This window comes from Epinephelus lanceolatus, chromosome 24 (genome assembly GCF_041903045.1).
Source record: "Epinephelus lanceolatus isolate andai-2023 chromosome 24, ASM4190304v1, whole genome shotgun sequence".
Taxonomy (NCBI): domain Eukaryota; kingdom Metazoa; phylum Chordata; class Actinopteri; order Perciformes; family Serranidae; genus Epinephelus; species Epinephelus lanceolatus.
In genome coordinates, this window is record NC_135757.1 from 23,321,815 (window position 1) to 23,333,237 (window position 11,423).

Below are 11,423 nucleotides of genomic sequence, written 5' to 3' on the forward strand. Positions count from 1 at the left end.
AGTGAGAAGAAAACCCCGCTGTTCAGGGTTTGATTCATACTAGACTGACGTTACCACTAACCATGCATATTTAATCTTATTCACCTTGATTCTTTCAGCACGTGCAACAGATTTGGGTGCAGCAACCTCTGTCATGATGATTTGTCTTGTCTGTTGTCTACACAGTCCAGTCGATGTGCTGGTGTGTTTTGCGGAAGCAAAGTGTTTTTTTTAATCGATAACGTTTGAATCCTGCCCAACCTTTCACACAGTGCAAAACAGTCTCCCCCTGATTTCACCCAGAACATCAGGGAATTGCCTTGCACAGACTTCAGCAGCAGTTTCTGTCAGTAAATATGAGACATTCATGTTGCACATACCTGCGTCATCACAACCAGAGACAGTGAAGTGACTTTAGTGATGTTATGCAGAGTCAACAAAAATGTCACCACCAATGATTGCCTTCCATGTATTTATTGTAATTATCATACTGATTTTATCTTACACTGGATGGATTTTTATGTATTGTTTTGTTATTGTATTTATGTATTTGTTGTTTGAGGTTGTTGTTGTTGTTTTTTGTCTACCTGCCCAGGGACAACAGATGTAAATTAGCTGTTAGCTAACTCTGGTGCAACTACTTTTAATTGTGCGCTGTCCCTGTAAAAATAAACAATTAAAAAAAGCCTCCACAGAAATAGCATTTTAAGTCTTGTGTGTGATTTATATTGGGATTTATCCTGGCTTCATGTGAGCAGAGGGAATCTCCACTTGTCCCTCTGCTAATTTATACAGTGAAAAATGCCATAGGCTTGTGCTAATAACATTAGCATGTTGTATTTGTTTGGAAAACGTGTTTAGTATAAGACAGTTGTTTTGTCGGTGAATCTTGTGAGTTGTAATGGAGCCAAATTTTGTAACGTTACTTTAATTAGGGTCCTCTCCCGTGGTGGACACACGGATTCCCTGATTCAGTCACGTCAGGTCAACCTCGTTTTCCTCAATGATATCTTTAACATTCCTGTATACACACAAAAACGCGGAAGTGTCCTTGATAACTCAACAATATGACAGGTTAATGTCAAGGCCATAAAATAAAATAAATGTATTTTGCCAGCTTTTGATAGCGTGGGGCTTTAAGAGCATTGTGCTGTGGGCGGATGGGGTGCGTTCCACTACTGTTTTGTAGCTGCTGTCCGCCATCTGTGGGCTTCATTCCATTTCAGATTGCCATCCGTCTGCCGTAACTGAATCCAAACGCCAGTAATAAATAAATAAATAAGAAGATAAAAATAAGGCTGAGCACGGAAGAACCAGAGAGGAAACACCATCACATGGAGCCGTCTGCCCCTGGCAACCCGGCCACCCTCCACTCCACCAGGGGAGAGTGGACCCCAAGCCAGCGCCACAGAACCAGCAGCTGCCCCCTGGTTATACCTCTGACCGTGGCAGCTGTCACACAAACCGCTGCTGAAAATTATACATTTTGATACAGGTAGGCTATATACATATTGCAAAACTCTGTAAAAGTACACCAAAGCATATTTTCGTTTCCAAATATTTATTTGAAAACGAAACCATTCATACGGTCAATATAAAACATTTTGTTAGTAATAAAAAACAAATGTAATCTCAATGTGAGCCAGCCGGCAAGACTGCGGCTGAACCACTTCCAATGTTCATTCATTCATTCATTCATTCATTCATTCAATTGCGTGTTCAATGTGTGTGTGTGTGTGTGTGTGTGTGTGTGTCAGAGAGGAGTATCAATAAAAAAAAGTAATTATTTCAGTGTTTATTTCTTTTATTCTTCCGGTTTTTTTTTAATTAAAATGTGTAATATAGCCAACAATATTATAGACCAAATGTTAATCTAATTATTATTGTAGAATGTATTTAGCAAATCACCACTCTCAACTGGAGACAGCAGCAAAAAAAAAAAAAGGCATTATAAAAAGCCGACAAATCGTGTTAATTAATTGACGTGAGACATTGAAGAGGCTGTCTCCTATAGTCTGTAATTTTTTTTTTTTTTTTTTTTATCATAACTTCTCGGAAATTACTCAAAAGTAGAACATGCTAAAAGTAAATACAATAATAGGCTAAATAGTATCTAAGCAATAATAAAGTGTCTAAACAATAATAAATATTATCTAAGTTATCTATTAGGCTACCATTCCACTCTGTAAATAGATTTTAACATTTCAATATGATTTTAATATTATTTTTGCTTATTTCATTATTGTTATTATTGGTTTTACTTTTTAGTAGTATTGTATTGTCTGAGGATGACTCATGTTAGTAACTATCTACAGTAAAAAAGATAAAAACAAGCAAAGAAACAAACAAAACTCATTTTATACACGGGGCCTTCAAAGTGCTCTCTGAAACTACACCTGGCATGGCTTGTGTCCAAAAAATGAAAAAATCTAAACTTTGTCGTAGAGCTAAACCAAATACATCATTGGAAAGGTCTCAACCTGGAGAGTGACATATGTCAGTATGAAGATTCTACATGTCTCCTGCTTTCAGCCATTGACCTTTGAACCTTGACCTCAGTGCATGTTTGAGGGCTTATAACTCAGCAACTAAAGGGGTTACAGACATGGGACCAACTGTTATAGAGAGCTCTTGACCTCAGCTATCACCTGAGTGTAGTCAACAACTGTGGGTGCTGTCAGATATGGATAAAATTATATTATATAAAATTAATTTTCACCCATTTAGAAATTAGATATTTAAAATCTGATTTCACAAATGTGTTTACCATCTCCTTAAAGTCCACAGTGTGCTCTCAATTCAATATTTACAACTTCCAAATCTGGGAAAAACACTTAGATTTTTAAAAAACTACAAATCCCTGGGACCGCGCCATGCAGTTTGATACATATCAGCAACATAGTTGTAGTTCTTCTGATTTGCAAAGTAGGGCTCTAAATAGGGTTGTAAAAAGATATATCTACTGAATATATCTAATATCAAGTAAAGCCGAACGAGTTATTACACTCCACCTAGATGAACTATGGTAAGAAAAAGTAAAAATGTCGGCTAATTTTCGATATTTTAGCTAATACACTAGAAACGGCGTTTTTGGGACAGTAGGTTTGTTTGCGGCTTGTAAAATAGGGTTGTAAAAAGCCAGATCTACTGAATAAATCTAATATCTAGTAAAGCCGAAGTAGTTATTACACTGCACCTAGATGGACTATGTTAAGAAAAAAAGCAAGGATATTGGCTAATCGTAGTTATTTTAGATAGTACTCTAAAAACGGCGTTTTTGGGACGGTAGGTTTTTTGCGGCTTGTTGTAAAACAGGGTCATAAAAAGATACATCTACTGAGTATATCAAATGTCTAGTAAAGCTGAACTAGTAATGACACTGCACCTAGATGAAATATGTTAAAAAGTAGGCATGATGGTTTCAGATATTTTAGCCAGTTCTCTAGAAACGGCGTTTTTGTGATTGAATATTTGAATAGGCTATAACAAATATCTAGAACAGCCGAACTATCACGTTATTATCATTATTATTATTATTGGTGGGAAATTATAACAGGGGAATGTACTTGCCGTTTTAATATCAAGAACACTTCCGCGTTTTTGTGTGTATACAGGAATGTTAAAGATATCATTGAGGAAAACGAGGTTGACGTGACGTGACTGAATCAGGGAATCCGTGTGTCCACCACGGGAGAGGACCCTAATTGACTTTACATTGGCATTGTTTTCGTGGTGGCAGCACGTAATTTCAACCCACTACGTGCTGCCACCACGGAATGCGGTGTTAAGAGGTCGTGGTCATTTCACGTATTTCTGTGAGATCAGGTTGGTTTTGAATCAACTAAACTTCACAGCACTTCACAGAAACCCTGTCGCCAACTAGTGTTTTGGAGGTGTAACTGCAGAGTGACACAGACACCACGGCACAAGTATAAATGCTCACAACAGCGCAGGCCACATGCATAGGCTATGGCGTGGGCTCTGTATAGAACTGATGCACCAGTATAAATCCTGCTTTAGAGCTCATTTATGCTCAACTTTACGGACAAAAATAGAGACGGACAGGGACTTCTGTCCATACTTTGTCTTCATTTCATTCGCATTTTTGCGTGTTTTCTGAAAGCTTATGAATACGGATGAAGCGGAGCAGTACCACCAGAGATCATAGAGGCAGTGTAGTGTAGTTCAAGTGAGATGCGTTTGTAGGAGATGATGAAGAAATTTAAATTATGGCAGAACAGAACCAATCTGTGATATAGTAAAAAATAACTCTCCACCCACATGTTGGATCTATTTTGGTATGTAAAGGAAGTATAAATAAGCCTTTATGAGTGCCGCTGCAATAACTTCACACAGCCACTAAAATCTTCTGCTCTGTCTTGCGCCAAGGTCAAGAGATCCTCTACATACATGGAGTAGAGCTAAGGAGAGACAGGTGAAGAGAAGAGTACTTTGTTGATACCGGTTGCAAACAGGATCACTAGTGAACCACCCGCTTATGTGCCGAAGGATTCAGTTTTTTGTGTTTTCAGCTGAGTTAGACCAGAGAATATTTGGTTTAAACAGATCACTGATGCTCTTTAACCTTCATTGTTCTCCATAAAATTTGCTGGAGGTCGACCCGGCGGTGTGTTTTATGTGAAGTAGCTTTTTAAATGCAACATTGCTTGTCAGGGACTGGTCATATGGTACTTTGGTAGGTAATTTGGCCTTGTGTGCTCTGACTAGTTTGGCATCCAATGGAAACACCAGTCATAATTTTGCTTTAATGAAAACTCAACTCCTTGGTTCCTGGTGTTCTTCACTGCTGTTTTGAAATAAGGAAATAATGGGAATAACAAGCTAACCAGCTTTAACAGTGACCTATTTCCTTTTAAATAAATGCTTTGATAAAGAAATACCTTTAACTCATAGACAGGCTGCTTATTAAACCATGTCTCTCTGTCTGTTTCCATGTGTTAATACAGAAGATTCATGTGCATATGGAGGTATTGATGGTGTTTTCAGAACATTTGACAAAGTTGTATTGTGTCCTGACCTCCACACTTTTACTTCCTGCATTGGTACTGATGTTGATGTAAATCTTGAGGTATCCGGTGTGGAAAATTTGTAAGGATACCAGTTGAACTAACAAATGATTTTCGCTGATATTGCTCTGTGCAATCCATACTAAAAGTTTTGTAATAAGGGGAGTTTTAAGAAAAGTCCTGTAAAGCTCTGTGTGGTGTTTTATTGTCTGTGTTTTTCATGCCTATAGTACTATAGCTGCTAATGACCATTAAAGGGCCAGTGTGTAATATTTGGCATGGTTTATTGTCAATCTGAATCTGAATCTGAATATTCTACCCATTAATATGTTTATACAAGTGTATGATTGCTATAAAATAAAATTTGTTTGGTTTTCATAGCCTTATAATTATGCTTTTACATATATATATATATAGTAAGGGCCTTGCTTTAGAGAGGTCGCCATCTTGCGCCGCCATGTATGTAAGGCAGCCCGAGCGGACAATCCAGCCAGCCAGAGAACACGTTTCGCGTGTATAAATGAACCAACAAAGACAGCGGAAGGAAGGAAGAAGGAGGAGGAAACAGCAGAGAGTGTTAGTAGTTCGTAGATAGAGAGTAGTGAAAAGTTTTTTTAGTTATAAAGTTTGCAAATGGACCACACTTACCACGCAACAGGAGAGAATGAACCCGAACCGTCATCTGCGAGGAAAAGAAGACGCAACTTCACTCCTTGTGATGCACTCTCTGCGGCGCTTTTCCTCCTGATGATATATCTCCCCAACGATGGTAGCAGTAGCACCGAATTCCATTCTGTGCATTCAGCCTCTCTTCTCGCCCGCTCAGCATCAAACACATGGAGTTCCTCATCTGTATGCTCCGGCTCAAACAGGTATGGCTCTGGGTCTGTGTCCGCTACAAGAAACTCTTCAAAATCGCGTTCAAAGTCGTCCATTGCAGCTACTATATTCTGGAGATATTGCTAGGCTAAATAAACAGCTGAGCTCTGTTTACAGGCTACGCTGTCAGTTAGTGTGCGGGCTGGAGATTGGCAGAGCAGAGAGGGGAGGGGGGTCCCCACTCGGAATGGTAAACGAATATGTGTATAAAGTTATGGAGTGTGTGTGTTACGCCAGAAGAGTCAGAGTTTGGGACGGAGTGGAGTGTTACCGGAGTTTCTGGACTGCTCAAATAAACGGGCCTTTTTCCCGATGGCTCCTCTGGTCTCCTACTCGTGAGGGATTCATTACAATATCGTAACATGGCTTAGATTTCTAAATAAACATTCACCTCGTCGCTAGATAGACCTACTCCTGAAAAACTCGTGCGCAAGGCTTTTTGTCCCTACGAGGCCACCGTCATTTACCCGACAGGAGGAGTGAGCGAGTGAGCCCTGCAATCTAGAATTTGACCACTGATGTCACTGTTTTCAACCCATTTTACACACTGGCCCTTTAATTGTGTGGCTGTCATGTAATTTGGGGAATAAAGGAGAACATGCATGCATTACAGTATTACCTGTGTGACCTATAAAAGCCACAAAAAAGGGGAAATGTGTGATTTGAAAAGCAGGTTGTCACAGTTTGAACCCTTCAAAAGCTGCTTCTACCCATGGAGCTACTGTTACAGTAAGTGATTTAGTACAGTGCCCACTCTAAGCTCCAATTCTGCAATTATACACTCTATGACAAATATACCTGCTAATAGTGTATGTTTCAGTTTACAAGTGTTCGTGTGGGGGAGGAACAGGGACCCAAATTAACTGGGTGCACGTCACTGCAGCGTGTGTGAGCAGTGGAGAGTGCAATCACCTTCACAAATTCAAAGCGCATCCGCCTACGTTAATATATCCTTAGATATGACAAGCACCGGTTAGAGGCATGAATGAGTCCCTTGTTGTAGCACAAAGATTGCTTTAGTCAAAAGCAGGTAAAATGCATTTAAGCTACGATGGGAGCTTCCAAACACAAAGAACAATGTTAATGTGTAGAAGCAAGCAACAGATAACTGAGGCTAATGCTCATTTACTCTGCTTTGTAAACCCAAAGTTTGATGATGTATAGTTCAAAGTGTAGGTGGATGTAAACAGGGGGCCATTACTGCAGCAGCATTAAAACCCCTGATTTATCTATATTAACTTAAATATATTCATTTGTATATCAGTTACTCACCCTGTGATATGTTGAATTCGTGAAGAGAACTTCTCTCATGCCTACGGTGAATGAAGAATCCAAAAACGGAGAAAATTCTTGATTAATTGAACTCATAGGGGTCCACATTTAACAACAGCAAAACTATATCAAAACATCTGTTTACACACTCTCACACAACTCATGCACCATAATCCAAGTCTCATTTATCCAGTCATATGCTAAGTACTTCTCAAACAAACAGCCCCCAGCTGCCCATTGGTCCGACAGCCCATTGGTCCGACATCCCATTGTTCCGACCATATTAAACTCATTGTTCCGAAGTCCGTTCCTAAATCATCATGATGCCCTGTGGTTAAGGTCTGGTTAGGTTTAGGCACAAAAACCACTTGGTTAGGGTCAGGAAAAGATCATGGTGTGGGTTAAAATGAAAAAGAAAATGACAAACTCATAAGTTGTGAGCCTGCTCCGCCTCAAGCCAGTCGCGGCGCACCATACGCCCGCTGCGAGCCGTTCAGCACCGTGGACAGTCGGACTAATGGGATGTCGAACCAATGACATGGACCCCCGATGGGAACTGAACAGAAAGTGAAACAGAACCAAGTTGAACACAGGAGCTGCTGGTCTACCGCTGCTTTGATCAGGTATTGGTATTGTGTGACTTTGGTGTTTAAAAGCAGTGGTTCCCGACCTTTTTCTGTCAGGAACCCTTCTGCTATCCTTGAGTAAACTGATGACCCCTGACTCTAAGTGACATATTTTATTGATTTTGGAACTCTTTGACAAATTTGGTGTTTTCATCTTTTTGATGCTTGGCCATTGTTCCATTAGCTTTTTGGTTGTTTTAACTCCACAGTTGACTGATGCAGAACGAGGCTGTAAAGCAGAGAATAAAAGCTCTGTGAATAAAGCTTGAATTCAGGCCTTCACCATGCCATTAAGTGTTTTTAATTAGTTAGTTAGTTAGTTAGTTACTTAGTTACTTAGTTTGTGTGTTTTTAAGTTGTTTTGAACCCCTTAAAATCAAGAGGGCCGTATGACCCCCCATGTGGCTTTGGTGACCCCTAGTGGGGTGTAAGGAGCCCCGATGGGAACTGGTGTTTTAAAGTGTTAGTTTGGCTTCACCAAAGTCACACAATATCACAAACTACTGATCGAGGCAGTGGTAGATCAGCAGCTCGAGTGTCCAGTGAGGTAAACTTACTGTTTTTGTTTTTGTTTTTGTTTTTTGAGACTCTGAAGAGAGCAAAGATAAGATTCACTTTTAGTTCAGTTCCCCATCAAAAATGGCTGTCTGGGAAGTAATGAGCATACAACTGGTAAATAAGACTTAGATTTACTTCATGAGTCATGTGAGAGTCTGGAAACAGATGTTTTGATATAGTTTTGCTGTTGTTCAACATGGACCCCTATGACTTCAATTCATCAAGAATTTTCTCAGTTTTTGGATTCTTCGTTCATCAAAAGGCATGTGAGAAAAACAAAGTTTACTTCACAAATTCAACATAACACAGGGTGAGTAACTGATACACAAATGGTCATTACAAGAGTGAAGTTTTCCTTTAAAGATAAATTTTACCATTGTTGTTGTTGTTGCTATGTAAAGCATGGGGTTGGAGATCAATTAAAACTTTGAAGATACTTTGTGAGATGGTTAGCAATGCAATTTGTGGTAAATGGACTAAAACATCTTCACAAAGCAATATGGGCATATAAATGAAGCAGAATTTCCCATCAACCAAATGTTCTGACCACAATTTACAATCATATGGTAACAGATAAAACAAACAGTTTCACAAGTCAACTGTCAGATCAGAGACATCTGCCAGTTTTTTGTCATCTAGCCATTAATGTTGCTTGAAATTAATTACATCAGTAAAAGCTTTGTTTATCAGGCGTAACTTCTCCCATTACAGAAACATACGTAAGCCTGACACAGATTTTAAAACCAACAGGTTGCGATTTGATGAATCTTCTCACCTCGCTGACAGCCACCCTCTGACAGCATGAGATAATGTCATTCACAGAAGTGTAAATTTACAGCTACAGTACGTTTCATCACAAATCTCTCTGATCTGAAGTGGCCATAAGGCACATCACCTATGAATGAGATTAAACTGCTTTTTTATGAGGAGGGAGGGGAGAAATACTTGCACAAAGGCAGGTCTTGCCTTCAGTGTCATTAATATCATAGATGTGCCCTTCGGTGACACATTATTATTAACTAGCAGCAAGGAGTGGGAGTCTTAAAAAACATTCAGTGAGGCTTAAGAAACAGTGCACATAGCGAGGGCATCACATGCTATACCACCTTGTTACTTGTGAGCATTGTTTCCTGTTTGCCTCCATAGTTCCTTTGTGTGTTTACATGCAGAGATACTACCATTTTGTCTTGGTGTGAATTCACAAGTATCTGAGGCTAGTCTATAATTTACATTTAAATGAAACACACTGGTCATATCATGCACTAGCAGAATGCATTCCTTTGTAATCCTTTAGAAATGTGTTTTATGAATCAATCTGCAGTTATCATATTTTCAGTAAATCCTCCATGAAGTCATAAGATATCAAAGTCTTATGTTGCGTTTTAATGGGATTGGATTCATACATTCAAACTAATTGCTTTTATCGCTATCGTTTTCCATAAAAACATGACAGTGAAATAGAAGAAGCAGATATAAGCAAAGGGTTTATAAACTTCAAATTTGTGGAAGCAGCTTGCTGCTTTTTGACATTGAATGTGTGGCAGCTTAAAGGAACACTTCATCCCCACAAATGACCATTTGTATATTTTACTCACCCTGTGTTATGTTGAACTTTTTGTATGTTTTTCTTGCACGCCTTGAATAAAACAAGAATCCAAAAACTGTGAAAATTCTTGATGAATTGAAGTCATGACACAGAAGTACCTCAAAGAGACACAAAATGACCTCACAGAGACACAGAATGACAAAAAAAGGCACAGAATGACCTTAAAAGAAACTAAATGACCTCAAAGACACACAAAAATGATCTCTGCCTCTATACTATAAAGTATGCTAGAAAAAAATGTAGTATATATCCCAACACATAGTACATCAAATGTAGTACGCCAAAAATACCAGGATGTTCTACATCCGGTCAGATTTTGCAGTATGCAAGCCAGCGTACTTTTCCGGCTATCCTGAGCCACAATCCTCTGCACTGCGGATGATACGTCACATCAACTGAGCTGCAAACAGATAACAGCTTACAGTAACAGCTCATTTCCAGCTGATTGACAGCTGTCAGAGGTCACAACAACGGATGACAGCGCATTCAAGTGACTGATGACCAGTCTAATAAATAATCATAAATATAACCAACAACAAAGGGCATGAGTATAAAATAACAATAACAGAAATATATAGCCTCTGTCATTTTACTATCGTGAAAATAATATGGTAGAATCCACAATGTATGTAGTTATTAAAGTTAGCAGTTAGCTAAAATAACAACATCACAGCTCTCCGGGTTGACCTCCATCTCTGGCGAGCTTGGTGAATGCCATTTTGTTTTATCTCCATGGTAACGGATATATGAATAAGAGGGTTGAAGTTCAGAGTGTAACGTTATGAGGAAGTAGTATGTCCTGATTGTGTGCATACCGCATGCAACAGTGCATACATTTTAAGGACAGCTGCAGTGCCTACTGAGAGTAAAAAAAAGTCTAATTTATCCAGTTGCATGCTCAGTACTTCCAAAACAGACAGCCCTTTCCAAGGGAGAATCAAACTAAAAGTGAAAGCTATCAATGCTCTTTTCAAAGCCAGACTCCATTGAAAAAAACAGTAATTTTACCTCACTGAACACAGGAGCTGCTGGGCTATCATTACCTCTATCTGTTAGTTTGTTTGTGTTGTTGTGTGACTTTAGAGAATCCAAACTTACTTGTTAAAGCACCCAAGTCACACATTAACACACATAAACTAACTGATTGAGGCAGTGATAGAACAGCAGTGAAGTAAAATTACTATTTTTGTCAATGGAGTCTGGCTTTGAAGAGAGCATAGAGAGCATGTTTCAGTTTTAAGTAGTGACGTTGTTTAAAAAATGCCTGATTTGGGAAGTTCTGAGCATATAACTGGATAAATAAGACTTTCTTGCATGAGTTGCGTGAGATTTGTAAACAGAGGTTTTGATACAGTTTTGCTGTTGTTAAACGTGGACCCCTATGACTTCAATTCATCGAGAATTTTCTCTGTTTTTGGTTTCTTTGTCCACCGGGATGTGGCATGCGGGGGAAAAAAAAAATTCACAAATGAGACA